A 14,565-nucleotide genomic window follows, 5' to 3' on the forward strand; every position below is an offset into this window, starting at 1 on the left:
CCATAGACCCCAAGAGGGCAGCGTTCAGTGAGCTTGCAGATAGGTGCACACGTGGAGGTTCCTGGAGAGTGGTACACCTTGGGAGGGCATAGAAGTTCCATGCTGACTAGTTGATGGGTGCAGCATGCCAACATGGCACAAGTATACATATGTAACAAACCTGCACGTTATGCACATGTACCCTAGAGCTTAAAGTATAATAATAATAAAAAAGAAGTTCCATGCCCCTTCCCCCAAACCTCACCCTACACATCTCTTCATTTGTGTCCTTTGTGATATCCTTTATGATAAACTAGTAAACATAAATAAGTGTTTCCCTGAGTTCTGTGAGCCATTTCAGCAAATTAATCAAACCCAAAGAGAGGGTCATGGGAACCCCAACTTGAAGCTAGTCCATTGGAAGTTCTGGAGGGCCGGACTTGCACCTGGTGTGCTGGGGGCAGAGAGGGGGCCAGTCATGGGGACTGAGCCTTTAACCTGTGGCATCTGACACTATCTCCGGGTACTAGTGTCAGAACTGAATTAGAGGGCACACAGCTGGTGTCTGCTGCTGTGTGTGTGGGGAAAATAAAGCCACACATTTGGTCACAAAAACCTTCTTCTGTGTTGATGACTCTTGTGTGAGAGTAGAAGAAAAACATGGTTTGAGAAGAATTTTTTCCTCCACACTAGTACAATTACAGAAAACTAGATTGCAGGTTTTTATAATTTTGTTTTGGACAGTTGGTCATATAATTTCATAATACCAAAACTTGAGAAAATTCTTCTTAGGACTTTTCTATTCTTTGGTATCCTATAAGATTTTCATAAGACTTTCTCCTTTTTAATAGTTTAAATATCTTTTGGGCAATGCATATTTAATATTTTTCCCATATCTAATTATATATTTAATTATCAACGTGATCTGTTTTGGAGATTCTCGTATTTTGGACAATAGAAAATCATTGATCACAGTACCTCTGCAACCTAAATACTAAAGATGAGTTCATAAAAAAGACAAGATAGTATCAGGCAGCTCTGTCTATGACATTATGAAAATGTTTCACAGGGGCTCTCATCTGTTCAGATGTAGCATCTTTTTGTCCACGAGAGAATAGAGGGTCAGGGTTGAATACAGGTTTATGGTACCTTTGAGTAGGAAAGAAAATGGAATAGATCCAGTGCCCATGAATGGCATTATCCACACACAATGAGTCGGCAGAAAGCTGACTTTGAGAAGAGACTGGGCTATTGTATTCCTAAATTTTGAAAGGTAGGGGAAGTTGAGTGAGAAGTGTGGAAGAACACTGCAAGCTGGAGAGGCACCACACTGTGGACTTTGACTCAAGACAACTGTCAGTCTCAGAGGAGAGAGTGAAACAGAATTGGTATAGTGGAAAGCTGAAAGCAAGAACATTCTCAACTTTGCCTAGAGGTTTATTATCTTGCCACCGTGTGATTTAAGTCATTTAATTACTACCGTCTCTTTTTTTGCTCATACAAAAGCTTGAGAACAGATTGTCCTTACCTAATGCGTATATTTTCCAGACTTCTTTATTCCCATGTTGGCACTAAGCATAAAATATTCCTTAATGGGACTTTACCTTCCAAATATCTCAATGCTTTTTCTTCATTCTCTGGCACCTGACATTTTATCAAATAATGCAGAGAAAATGTCTTTTCCTATCGCTACAGCAAGCCAGGTGTCAAACGTTCATATTTCTTTCAGGTAACTATACCCAAGAAAACAACACACTTGGCATTTGGGCAGTAGGGGCTGTAGGGTCTGTTCTGATTTGCAGTAAGCACTGGGAGCATTATCTTGGTGGAGACACACTTGCTTCTGCTTCCCACCCTCATCCCCAAGGTGACAGTCAGTAGGAACACAGTGGCATTTGCTTCTCAGGGAATATGTACCTCCTGACTTACCCATTTGATTAACTGCTAAAAAGTCGGGGTCCACAGTAATAACATATGCAGTACTTTGTGGTATGAAAGAAGTGTCTCAGTCACCCTCCAAGAGACAGCTAAATATCAGTCCTATTTTTATAATTAGCACATGTGAGTTGCAGAGTTAATGTTTCATTTAATCTATAACCTAAAAATTGATTGGTGCCTTATAGGCTCCTGACCTGTCTTAGCTTTATCCCTATCTGAGGCTTTATTCTCTGAAGCATTGTCTGTGTTTCAGCAGTCATTGCGTAGCAAAGGACGCATGACAGCAGGTGATGAATACCTTTTCTATAGGGATGACTAATATGACTTTAGTTGGGGACCCTTGGTTATGAGGGGCAATAATGCAAAACACTCTAGGACACCTGATAGCCTGAACTCCCATGTAACTGAAATGGCAAAATTGGTCCTATGATCTGGGAATTTGTCCAAGATTTTAAAAATGTATCAGAGAAATTGACTTTCTAATTCATCTTTTCTAGGTGCCTGTCTAGAGTCATATTATATGACAGCTTAGCATATGCAGATTTTATGTCTCAACTTACCTTATTATTATGAAAACAAGACTTCTACTTGCTGCAGAGACTTTCTCAGCTTCTAATGAAAATAAGAGAAGAGAAGAGAGAATAGAAGTATGGTGTAGGCCCCACATAAATAGAAGTAACATGGAAAACACATCAGTGGGAACTGCTGAGGCACTCTAGATAGGGTGAGCCCAGAATTCTTTCTCTATAGCCAACGACTTCTCTCACTTTCCCCAAAAACTGAAGAATAATATGGATTTATGGATTCCATAACACTGTTAAATACATATCTCAGAATTTTTCTTTTCTTTTCTATGTATGTATGTATGTATGTATGTATGTATGTAAGTATGTATTTATTTATTGAGATGGAGTTTCACTCTTGTCACCCAGGCTGGAGTGTAATGGTGCAATCTCGGCTCACTGCAACCTCTGCCTCCCGGGTTCAAGCAATTATCCCGCCTCAGTCTCCCAAGCAGCTGTGATTACAGGTGCCCACACCACGCCCAACTAGTTTTTGTATTTTTAGTAGAAACGAGGTTTCACCATGTTAGCCAGGCTGGTCTTGAATTCCTGACCTCAGGTGATCTGCCCACGTTGGCCTCCCAAAGGGCCTGGATTATAGGCATGAGCCACGTGTGTCCAGCCATAATCTGAAGAATGTTTCTTTTAAATAATTTCTAATCTGTAAGCATTTAGATAATCTAACACCATACTAAGTTCTGTTGTATTTTTGTTTCAGTGACAAAGAAGGAAGGCTGCCCAGATATGCAATAGATGTGGCTCTATTATTTATCTAGTGAAATGTTCAGTTAGACATTTCGGATATACAAAGAAGCAACAGAGCTTTCTGTATAAAAGAGTTTCTGTGATAACTAAGGATAGAGTTTATCGTAAGAGACAGCTGCATCGGTTTATGTTTCAAGGTCATTCAAAGAAGGGAAAAAGAAAACAAGAAGTTGGTAATCTCTACCTAAATACGTGGCAGAAATTCTTGTCTAATTGTCAGAGAAAGGCAAGGCTTTAAAAGAGACTGATGGGAGCAGAAGCATTCTGCCTGCTTTGTGGTTTGCTCTTTCTTCGTGGCAGGGACGGGCTCCTCATCTCCATAGCGGCCAGGGGCTTCTTGCTGGTCTTTAGCTACAGAGCATTGACATGATCTAACGTCTATGAAGTGCTTTAAACAGTGGCTGACACTCTATTATGCTCAGCACACAATACAGGGCTTGAAAAATCAGTGATAATTAGTACATATTTGTTAAATTAATGCTTCGAAAAATGCTGGGTTTGTGGAACACAGATGTTCAATATATCTGAGTCCTGGATTGCAGATGTATAATCACGGAAATGAGCTAAGGAATGGAATGGGTCAGATTTGTAACTGTTCACATATTGAACTGGTAAAGAAAAAGGGAAAGGGGTAAATTCAGAGTTTAGAGTCTTTCTGGGTTGGGAATTTTAGCTGTATCTTGGAATAAGATAACAGAGATGCATATAACTGTGAAAGGAAAATAAATCTCATGAGCCCAGAATCACTAAGCCAAAGGGAAAAGTCAAACTGGGAACTGTGTCGGGCAAACCTGCCTCCCATTCCATTCCTAAATAAGATAGCTACAAAACAAACAAACAAACGAACAAACAAACAAACAAAGCTACCTACCTCCCTCACCATTTGCCCACAAGGAAATTCCTTGTGGACGAAGGACAGACAGAACTCAGTCATCCCTCTGCTTATATGAGATAAACGCATATCTGATTCGTTCCTTTGCCCTATTGTTTCACTAAGCCGGATTGAAGCATAAGTGACTATTTCTGTAAACTGTGTATTCAGCGAAAGGCTAATCAGAAACTCAAAAGAGTGCAACTGTTTGTCTCTTATCTACCTATGACCTGGAAGGCTGCTCCCTGCTTCAAGTTGTCGTGTCTTTCTGGATCAAACCAACGTAGATTTTAAATATATTGATTAATGTCTCATGCCTCCCTAAAACGTATAAAACCAAGCTGTGCCCCCATTACCTTGGGTACATGTCCTCAGGACTTCCTGAGGCTGTGTAATTGGAGTGTCTTTAACCTCGGCAAAATAAGCTTTCTAAATTGCCTGAGACCTGTCTCAGATGTTTTGGGTTCACATAGGTAAGAAAATCTCTGAAACATAGTAGTCGCAATATGCTGTAAAGAATAGAACACTAAGTATGTTTGACTAGACAGGTTAATAGTCTAGTTGAGAGATATAAAAAGGAAGTAGAACAGTAGCATCGAAAGATGTACTGGAGCTCATAAAGTGATACTGTAAAGACTGGTGCTTTAACATGCTGAGAGGTCTTAGAAGCTGCCTCAGGATCAAGGTACCTTTAACCTTGTCTTGTTATTCTACTTCCCCCAAACTCTTGAAGTGCAGGGAGGGACACTCTCTGTAATTCCTTTATCTGACCAAGAGAGTCTTTCCAAAAGAAATGCAAGTAGAGATTGGGAGTCATCACTACACCCAGATAGATTTTTTATTTATTTTTCTGAGGGAAGCTACAAGAGATTATTTGGAAGACTTTATCTGCATAATAAGAAAACCTTTGATCCTGTGCAGATGAACCCTTCACCATCCCATTGATACAAGAGCCAGAAATAAATTATTAGGCAGACAGTGATGGTAAAGGAGTCCTCGGCATGACTTTTTTTTTTTTTTTTCCAGAAAGCAGCCCCCAAATCATTTATTTTCTAACGAAGAGCAGCCTGAAAAATTGAGCTTCAGACACAGATAAGCAAGCTGGAAGCTTGCACGAGCAAATGTCAGCAGCTGTGCAAATAGAAGAGGGCTACCTGAGAGCCAGGCATGTTCAACATGGAGGCTCTATCTTCCCTTTTCTTTGTCACCATGTGTACGGTAAAGGAACAGGCAACACGGCATTGACCAGGTGGAGAACCCATCTGCATAATAGAAGATTAGAATGGGGCGGCCAGCTTCTTTGTGTGCTATGCAAATGGCATACCTGGTCCGACCAATCTTTCATGGCCTATGTAAATCGGACACTGCCTCCTAAAGCTCATCTGTGAAAACTTCTGTATTTCACTGAAGAAGTGGCAATCCATTTTCTCTGGGACCCCTCTCTGTGCAGAGAGCTCTTCTCTTTCTTTCACCTATTAAACTTCTCTTCTTAAACTCACTCTGGTGTATCCACATCCTATTTTTTCATGGCTGTGAGACAACAAATCTCAGGTATTTACCCCAGACAACAACGCCACTTCACCATAATATCTGCTTCCTGCCTCCTGAGTCCATTTATTCTGCCTAATGATTTACTTCCCCTCAAATAATTGTCTACATTCCCTATATCCCTGTTTCCCTTTTAAAAAGAGCATATAAGCTTCTGTACCACATTGGGTTATTGAATCATCATTTTTCTGAAACTTGCCTGTGCTATGCACGTTAAAACAAAATATGTGTGCCTTTTCTCCTATTTATCTGCCTTTTGTCAGTTGATTTTCAGTGAAACTTCAAGGGGAAAAGAGGACATTTTCCTTTGGTCCTTACATATGCACATATTTTTTAATATATATATACATATAGTATTGTATACTGTGATATGCTCTGTATTTTTAAATGTCCTGGAAATGGTAGCATTTATTAATTATGCAGAGTTTATGAAAGATTAGCAAATTCTCATGGAAACAGGAAAAAATGAAACATAGGTTAATGTAATTAAAAGAAGGAAGTCCTATTTCTTTTGAAGAGGTCAGAAAGTGATGAGACTTTAAAAATATCAAATGAAGAGATTTCTTAAGGAAAAGGGTAAAATAAGATTTAAAGAACAAAAATTGATATTCTTCACTACAATCTCAATTAAATTATAGACAGAAAAACTACGGGCGAAGAGATTGAGATAAAAATAGCAAAAGCGAAGAACAAAAGAGTAATTTTATACATTGGTTTAAGGTTATGAAAATAACACACCAAGAAAAACTCAGAATTCTTTTCACATAGACACAATGTTTGATAATTGCCTAGGAAAATTTCGGAAGGAATTAAAATGTGGTAAAAACATTGATATATGTAAATAAAAATTAAACAAGAAAAATTAAAAATTGATGATGATGTCTTTAAAAGGGGAAGGGAAGTATAGAGAAGGAAGTGATGGTGGTAGGAGGTAGATAAACCCTAGGCAGACAGGGCCAGGTCCCCGGTGAAACCCGACGTTGAAGCCAAAAAGAGTTTAAAGTCTAGCTACAAGTCCCAGGTAAATGCAGGCTGGACTGAGAACCTGTCTTCTCATTTGGCACACTTTCCTCTGATTGATTCTCCACCCTTCACCTATTTTACATATACCTACACTTTCCTAATTGTTTTTTTATTCTGTCATGCCCACCTTTGAGTGGTGCCTTTGTTTTAGCCTTTTTTGCATACTCACAAACCAATCAGCATGCACTCCCCATTCTGAGCCCATAAAAGCCCTGGACTCAGCCACATTGAGAGAGAGAGACCACCCAACCTTGGGTGGGGCACCACCCTCATGTCCTGTCTTCACTGAGAGCTGCTTTATCACTCACAAAATTCGCTTCCACTCTCCTCACCCTTCGATTATCAGTGTAACTTCATTCTTCTTACAATGGATACAAAGAATGGGTACCGAACGTGGGTACAAAGAAGGCTCTAACACTGTGGCTCTCTGCCTTCTACTGGCAGAGGGTAACCATCCCACATGATGGGAAACAGTAGTGGGGCTGAGCCAGTCTCAGATCTGTGGGCTGGAGTGGGGCAACAGGGCTGACAGAGCTAATAGCACATCATTGTCTGTTGGGCGGTGGATGGTGAGACTAAAAGAGCTAATTAGCATACTGTAACACCCTCATTGGGGTTTCAGGGTTACAGGCACCCCTGCTTGGGCACCACTGTGTTTGCCTCATATGGACACCAGAGTCACTGTGGGAGTTGCTTGTGACATGCCTGGTCCAGCCGCAGGCCTGCATGGAGCTCACCCCTGTGCTGGCACTTGGACCCCACACTCACTTGCTCACACACCCCACCCACCAGGGGCTGAGTGCACAGTCGTGATGGCTATGGGATCTGTACCAAGGTGCAAGCCAGGTGCAGCCCATTGGGCCAAATACGTGGGGCATCTCCTGTGGTGAACTTGGGCCTGAGCAAGGCTTGCGCAAGGAAATTACCAGCTGGAGGTGTCTGGCTGGCAAAGTGATGGAGAAAAATCCTTTGTCGGGCTAATATCCAGAACCTACAAAGAACTCAAACAAATTTACAAGAAAAAAACAAACAACCCCGTCAAAAAGTGGGCAAAGGATATGAACAGACATTTCGCAAAAGAAGACATTCATACAGCCAACAGACACATGAAAAAATGCTCATCATCACTGGCCATCAGAGAAATGCAAATCAAAACCACAATGAGATACCATCTCACACCAGTTAGAATGGCGATCATTAAAAAGTCAGGAAACAACAGGTGCTGGAGAGGATGTGGAGAAATAGGAACACTTTTACACTGTTGGTGGGATTGTAAACTAGTTCAACCATTATGGAAAACAGTATGGCGATTCCTCAAGGATCTAGAACTAGAAGTACCATATGACCCAGCCATCCCATTACTGGGTATATACCCAAAGGATTATAAATCATGCTGCTATAAAGACACATGCACACGTATGTTTATTGCGGCACTATTCACAATAGCAAAGACTTGGAATCAACCCAAATGTCCATCAGTGACAGAGTGGATTAAGAAAATGTGGCACATATACACCATGGAATACTATGCAGCCATCAAAAAGGATGAGTTTGTGTCCTTTGTAGGGACATGGATGCAGCTGGAAACCATCATTCTTAGCAAACTATCACAAGAACAGAAAACCAAACACCGCATGTTCTCACTCATAGGTGGGAACTGAACAATGAGATCACTTGGACTCGGGAAGGGGAACATCACACACCGGGGCCTATCATGGGGAGGGGGGAGGGGGGAGGGATTGCATTGGGAGTTATACCTGATGTAAATGACGAGTTGCTGGGTGCTGACGAGTTGATGGGTGCAGCACAGCAACACGGCACAAGTATACATATGTAACAAACCTGCACGTTATGCACATGTACCCTAGAACTTAAAGTATAATAATAATAAAAAATAAAAAATAAAAAAATAAAAAAATAAAAATAAAAATAAAAAACAACTGGAAAAATCCTTTGTCAGAAGGAAAAATGATTTTCCCTCTCTAAATAGTTGTTATTTGGGGCAACAACTGCAAAAAACAAAGATTAATAAGAGAAAAACAAACAGAAGTTTAATAATATGTATACCTCATGTACACATGTAGCTACCCAGAGAAATGAGTAAATCTCAAAGATTTGAATTCAGACTTAAATATCATTCCACTGATAAAAGGGTATGTGGAAGCCCAGTAATGAAGAGATCACTAGAAAAAGCATAGTAAACAAGGTAAGGCTTGTTATGCAGATTTAAGTTGATACCTTCTTCATTGTTAAGAGGTCTGTAGTGATTTAGAGTCGTCTTTTATTTCTGGTACAGAGACACACACAAATGGAGACTTCCTCTATAGATGTAAATTTTCTTTACAAAAGGGTAACTCCTACTCTGTTTTCAAAATATCTCCTGTGTCTCCAGTTTCTCAAAATAATCAGCTCGAAATAATCCTTATGGCAAAGAAGCGTATTTTGGGATGGATTTTTCTGATCCCCTTCAAGAGAATATTGAAAAATTCATATGATTACAAGATTTTATTAAAAAATGCTTTACAGAGGTAAGAAAAATTAGCCCAAATATGAATATCTAAGGTATAGCAATAGACGAAATGGATTATTTCCATGGGAACTTAAGGAAGATAGTTAAAAAAGGTGGGGTCGGAGGGTGAGGGAAATATGTATGTTGAGATCACTGAAATGTTTCTGCACTGAGAAACGCAAATCAAAACTGTAATGAGATATTATCTCACCCCAGTTACATTGACTTTTATAAAAACAGAGGCAATAACAAATGCTGAGGAGGATGTAGAGAAAAGGGAACACCCATACACGGTTGATGAGAATATAAACTGGTATAGCTATTATGGAAAACAGTATGGTGGTTTCTCAAATAAACTAAAAGTGAAACTACCATATGATCTAGGAATCACATTACTGGGTATATGTTCAAAAGAAAGGAGATCAATATATCAAAGAGATATCTGCACTTTCATGTTTATTGCAGCACTGTTCACCATGCCAATAGCCAAGATATGCAATCAGTCTAAGTGTCCATCCATGAAAGAATGGATACAGAAAATGTGGTTTATATAACCAATGGAATATTATTCAGGCATAAAAGGGAATTAAATCCTGTCATTTGCAACAACATTGATGGAACTGGAGAACATTATATTAAGTGAAATAAGCCAGGCACAGAAAGACAAATACTTCATGTTCTCACTAATATGTGGGAGCTAAACATTTATCTCACAGAGATAGAATGACAGTTGTCAGAAGTTGGGAAGAGTATTAGGGAGAGAGGGAGATAAAGATGGATTGGTTAATGGGTACAATAATACAGTTAGACAGAAAGATTAATATGTAATCTTTGGTAGTAGAATAGGGTTACTACAGATAACAATGGTATGTTTTATATTTCAAAAGAACTGGTAGAGCAGAATTGGAACGCATCTAACACAAACAAATGGTAAGTGCTTGATGAGATGGATATACCTTGATTTGATCATCACACATTTTATGATTGTATCAAAATTTCACATGTACCTTATACATATGTATGATTATTATATATCCATAAAAATAAAAACCAAAATGCTTCTGCTTCAATGTTTTGGTTTTCTTTTTAAGAGTATAGTAAGCCAGTTGTTTTAACAGAATATGGGAAGATTTTATTTAATAAATTAATCAGTAGCTACATAATGGCACTTGTTAGGTTCATAGGCAAGGTAATATAATGGAATAAGCAAAGTTTTTCTTTTGACACACCTGTGTTCAACTCCTCCTTCTGCATTTCTTAGGGTATGTGAGTGAGTGATTATGTAACTTTGGGATAAATTTTTTAAAGCTTATACTTTTTTATCTGGATAAAGAGAAAAATAAAAATAATTTTTAAGATAATGAGAAACAGATTAAAATGTAAAATAAGTAGCACAGGATCTGTGCAAAGCATCAACTAATTTGTTATTCTCCCTTCCCTTCCAAATTGCACCTTTTTTTCCTACCTATTTTCTGAAGTTGGGTTATATCTTACAAATGTCAAAAAAAACTTGCTGGCCACCATGGCAAAGAGTTATGTTTTTATTGTTTCTACTTGTGAAAGCTCATTTTTTTTTTTTTTTAACAGAGATTCTTGTTTTTAATGGTTACCTCAGTAGAGATACCTATAGTGATAACTTCACAGGCAATAGAATTTTAAATTAATTCTGTATTCTTATTTTTTGCTTAAAATGTCTTTGAAAAGATTACATTGTGATGCAGAGTTTAAATGTGAAGTTACATTGTGTATAGAAGACTGTTTGTCACAAGTTAAGTAATTTAAAGATGGAAGAAATGGCCAAATCTCTCAGAATAGAACACAGAACTTTTCAAAGCTAGGAGAGGTTGGAGTGACTGAGTAGTATGTTCTAAAGGACAGTATCACTCAGGTGCTCATCAGTGATCTGTCAAAGACCTCCAGGTGACTAACAAGTGAAGTGTTTAACTTCCATTAATGTATACTTCAATTGAAGATGTAGAGGTGGAAAGGTATAATACCTTTCCTCACCCATCATAAGGGTCAGGGCTAACATTCCTATAGCAAAAGATAGGTTAACAAGAGGAAAACGTAACAAATTTATTTAATCAAAGTTTCATGTGATAAGGGAGCCTGCAGAAATAATGACCCAAAGGCCCAGGGAAAACCATTCATTTTTGTGCTTAAATTTGAGGAAGAATGGACAGCTGTGTAGAAATGTAACAGGACAAAAAGAGTACAATCTAATGGTAATAGACTGAGTGGGGGTGGGGTGGGAGCCCAGCATTGCCTGTCTGTTCAGATCCTTCTTGGCCTCTCTGTGTACCATTCCTTCCTCTGGGAATAGGGCAGGACTCCTTCTGGAATGAGGGTCTAATGGTCTACAATCTGTCAAGGAAGGTCAGAGATTTTTTTATGGCCAGCTCCTATATAGAAAGGTGTGGGGAGGTTAGAGTAACATTTTTAGATTTTATAACCTACCTTGGGGGAGGGGAATTCTGGTTTCTATGACTCTCTTTGCGGATGAAAGAGGAGTGGGAAACACAAAGGAATGAGAAGATCAGAGACTTTTCTTTTGAAGCAGCTTCTGAGGCCTCCAATCTCATTGAGTTTAAAGTATTCAGCATGCCAAAGCACTGTACTTTTGTCATAACTCAATGGATTCTTCTTGCCCATTGCCCAGAAAAGTCAATGTACTGAGAACAGCAGGTACTGCAGCAAACAAAAAGTTTAATGCTCACAAGGCCAGCCAAGCAGATGGATGGGAGGTATTTCTCAAATCTGCTTTCCCAAGAATTTGGAGGCTAGGGTGTTTAAGGGTACTTTGGCGGGCAAGCGGTTGGGGAACAGAAAAAACTGATTGGCTGTGGATGAAATGACAGGGGTGTTCAAAATGTTCAAACTGTCTTCAAGCAGCTGAGTCATTTCCTGGGAGGGGGGGTCTCAGGACGAGGTGTTGTCCCTTTGTCTACCAAAATGCTAAATCTGAAAAATACCTCAAAGACAGGCTCTTTAGGTGTCACAATAGTGATGTTATCTACAGGAGTAGTGGGGGAAGTTATAAATCTTGTGATCGCCAGTTACATGACTGAGACAGGTAAGCAACTTATAGAAAAGCAAGCTGAGCAACGGCAGGTTATTGTTTAACTATGCTTGTTCTTTAGCAAAGGTCAAGCTCCTACCATAATTCTAACCTTGAATGCAGCTTCAATCTCCAAACAAGGAAGCGAGCCAGTTTTCCTTGTCTCAAAGTTTACAGTTTATAAACTAAATTTAACTTATAAACTAAATTCATCTTATAATTACCTTGGCCTCCACACTAACCATGGATAGAGCTGGAGCAGCTGGGAACACAAGGTGCCATGTCCCAAGGATGCACAGAGCAGTAGGACCCTGGGGCCCTGAAATCCTTTTTTCCTTCTAGGCCTCAGGGCCTGTGGTGGAAGGGGCTGCTATAAGGTCTCTGCAATGCCCTGGGGGCATTTTCCCTATTGTCTTGGCTATTAATATTTGGTTCTTCTATACTTATGCAGATTTCTGCAGCCTTGAATTCCTTTCCAGAAAATGGGTTTTCCTTTTGTAATCCATGGTCAGGTTGCAAATTTTCCAAACTTTTATGCTCTATTTCCCTTTAAAATATAAGTTCTAGTTTCAGGTCATTTCTTTGTTTATGCAAATGAGCATAGGCTTTTAGAAACAGACAGGCCAAATCTTGAACACTTTGCTGCTTAGAAATTTCTTCTTCCTGATACCCTAACTCATCTCTCTCAAGTTCAAAGTTCCACATGTCTCTAGAGTAGGGGCACAATGTTGCCAGTCTCTTTGCTAAAACACAGCAAGAGTGACCTTTAGTGCAGTTCCCCAAAAGTTCCTCATCTCCATCTGACACCACCTCAGCCTGGACCTCACTGTCCATATCACTATTAACATTTTGGTCAGAACCATTCAACAAGTTTTTAGGAAGTTCCAAACTTTCTCTCATCTTCTTGTCTTCTTCTGATCCCTCCAAACTGTTCTAACCTCTGCCCATTACACAATTCCAAACTAGCTTCCAAATTTTTGAGTATCTTTATAGAAATGCCCTACTTGTTTGGTATCAAATTTCTGTATTAGTCCATTCTTGCACTGCTATAAAGAACTAGCTGATACTGGGTAATTTATAGAGAAAAGAGGTTTAATTGACTCACAGTTCTGCAGGCTATACAGGAGGCAATGCTGGGGAGGCCTCAGGAAACTTACCATCACAGTGAAATGGCAAAGGGGAAGCAAGCACATCTTCACATGGTGGCAGAAGAGTGAGCAAAGGAGGAAGTGCTACACCCTTTTTAAAAACCAGATCTTGTGAGAACTCACTCACTATCATGAGAACAGCAAGGGGGAAATCCACCCCCATGATCCAATCATCTCTCACCAGATCCCTCCCCAAATATTGGGAATTACAATTTGACATGAGATTTGGTTGGGGACACAGAGCCAAACCATATGAACCATCCATATAAAAAAGACATTCTTGGAGATCTGAGAATGGACAGACTGCATGCTCAAGTCGGTCCCTGACCCTTGAGTAACCTAACTGGGAGACATAACCCACTAGGTGCAGGCCGACGCCTCACATCTCACATAGCTGGGCACACCTCTGAGATGAAGTTTCTAGAGCAAGAATCAGACAGCAACACTTGCTGTTCAGCAATATTCTATCTTCTGCAGCCTCCGTGCCCAGGCAAACAGGGTCTGGAGTGGACCTCAAGCAAACTCCAACAGACCTGCAGTTGAGGGTCCTGACTGTTAGGAGGAAAACTAACAAACAGAAAGGACACCCACACCAAAACCCCATCAGTTCGTCACCATCATCAAAGACCAAAGGCAGATAAAACCACAAAGATGGGAAAAAGCAGGGCAGAAAAGCTGGAAATTCAAAAAATCAGAGTGCATCTCCCCCTCCAAAGGAACGCAGCTCATCATCAGCAATGGATCAAAGCTGGATGGAGAATGACTCTGACAAGCTGAGAGTAGAAGGCTTCAGTCGATCAAACTTCTCAGAGCTAAAGAAGGAATTACGTACCCAGTGCAAAGAAACTAAAAATCTTGAAAAAAGAATGGAAGAATGGATAACTAGAATAATCAATGCAGAGAGGCCATAAACGAACTGATAGAGATGAAAACCACGACACGAGAATTACATGACAAATGCACAAGCTTCAGTAACCGACTCGATCAACTGGAAGAAAGAGTATCAGAGATGGAAGATCAAATGAATGAAATGAAGCAAGAAGAGAAGTCTAGAGAAAAAAGAGGAAAAAGAAATGAACAAAGCCTCCAAGAAATATGAGATTACGTGAAAAGACCAAATGTACATCTGATTGGTGTGCCTGAAAGTGATGGGGAAAATGGAA

This window comes from Mandrillus leucophaeus, unplaced genomic scaffold (genome assembly GCF_000951045.1).
Source record: "Mandrillus leucophaeus isolate KB7577 unplaced genomic scaffold, Mleu.le_1.0 Scaffold802, whole genome shotgun sequence".
Lineage (NCBI taxonomy): Eukaryota > Metazoa > Chordata > Mammalia > Primates > Cercopithecidae > Mandrillus > Mandrillus leucophaeus.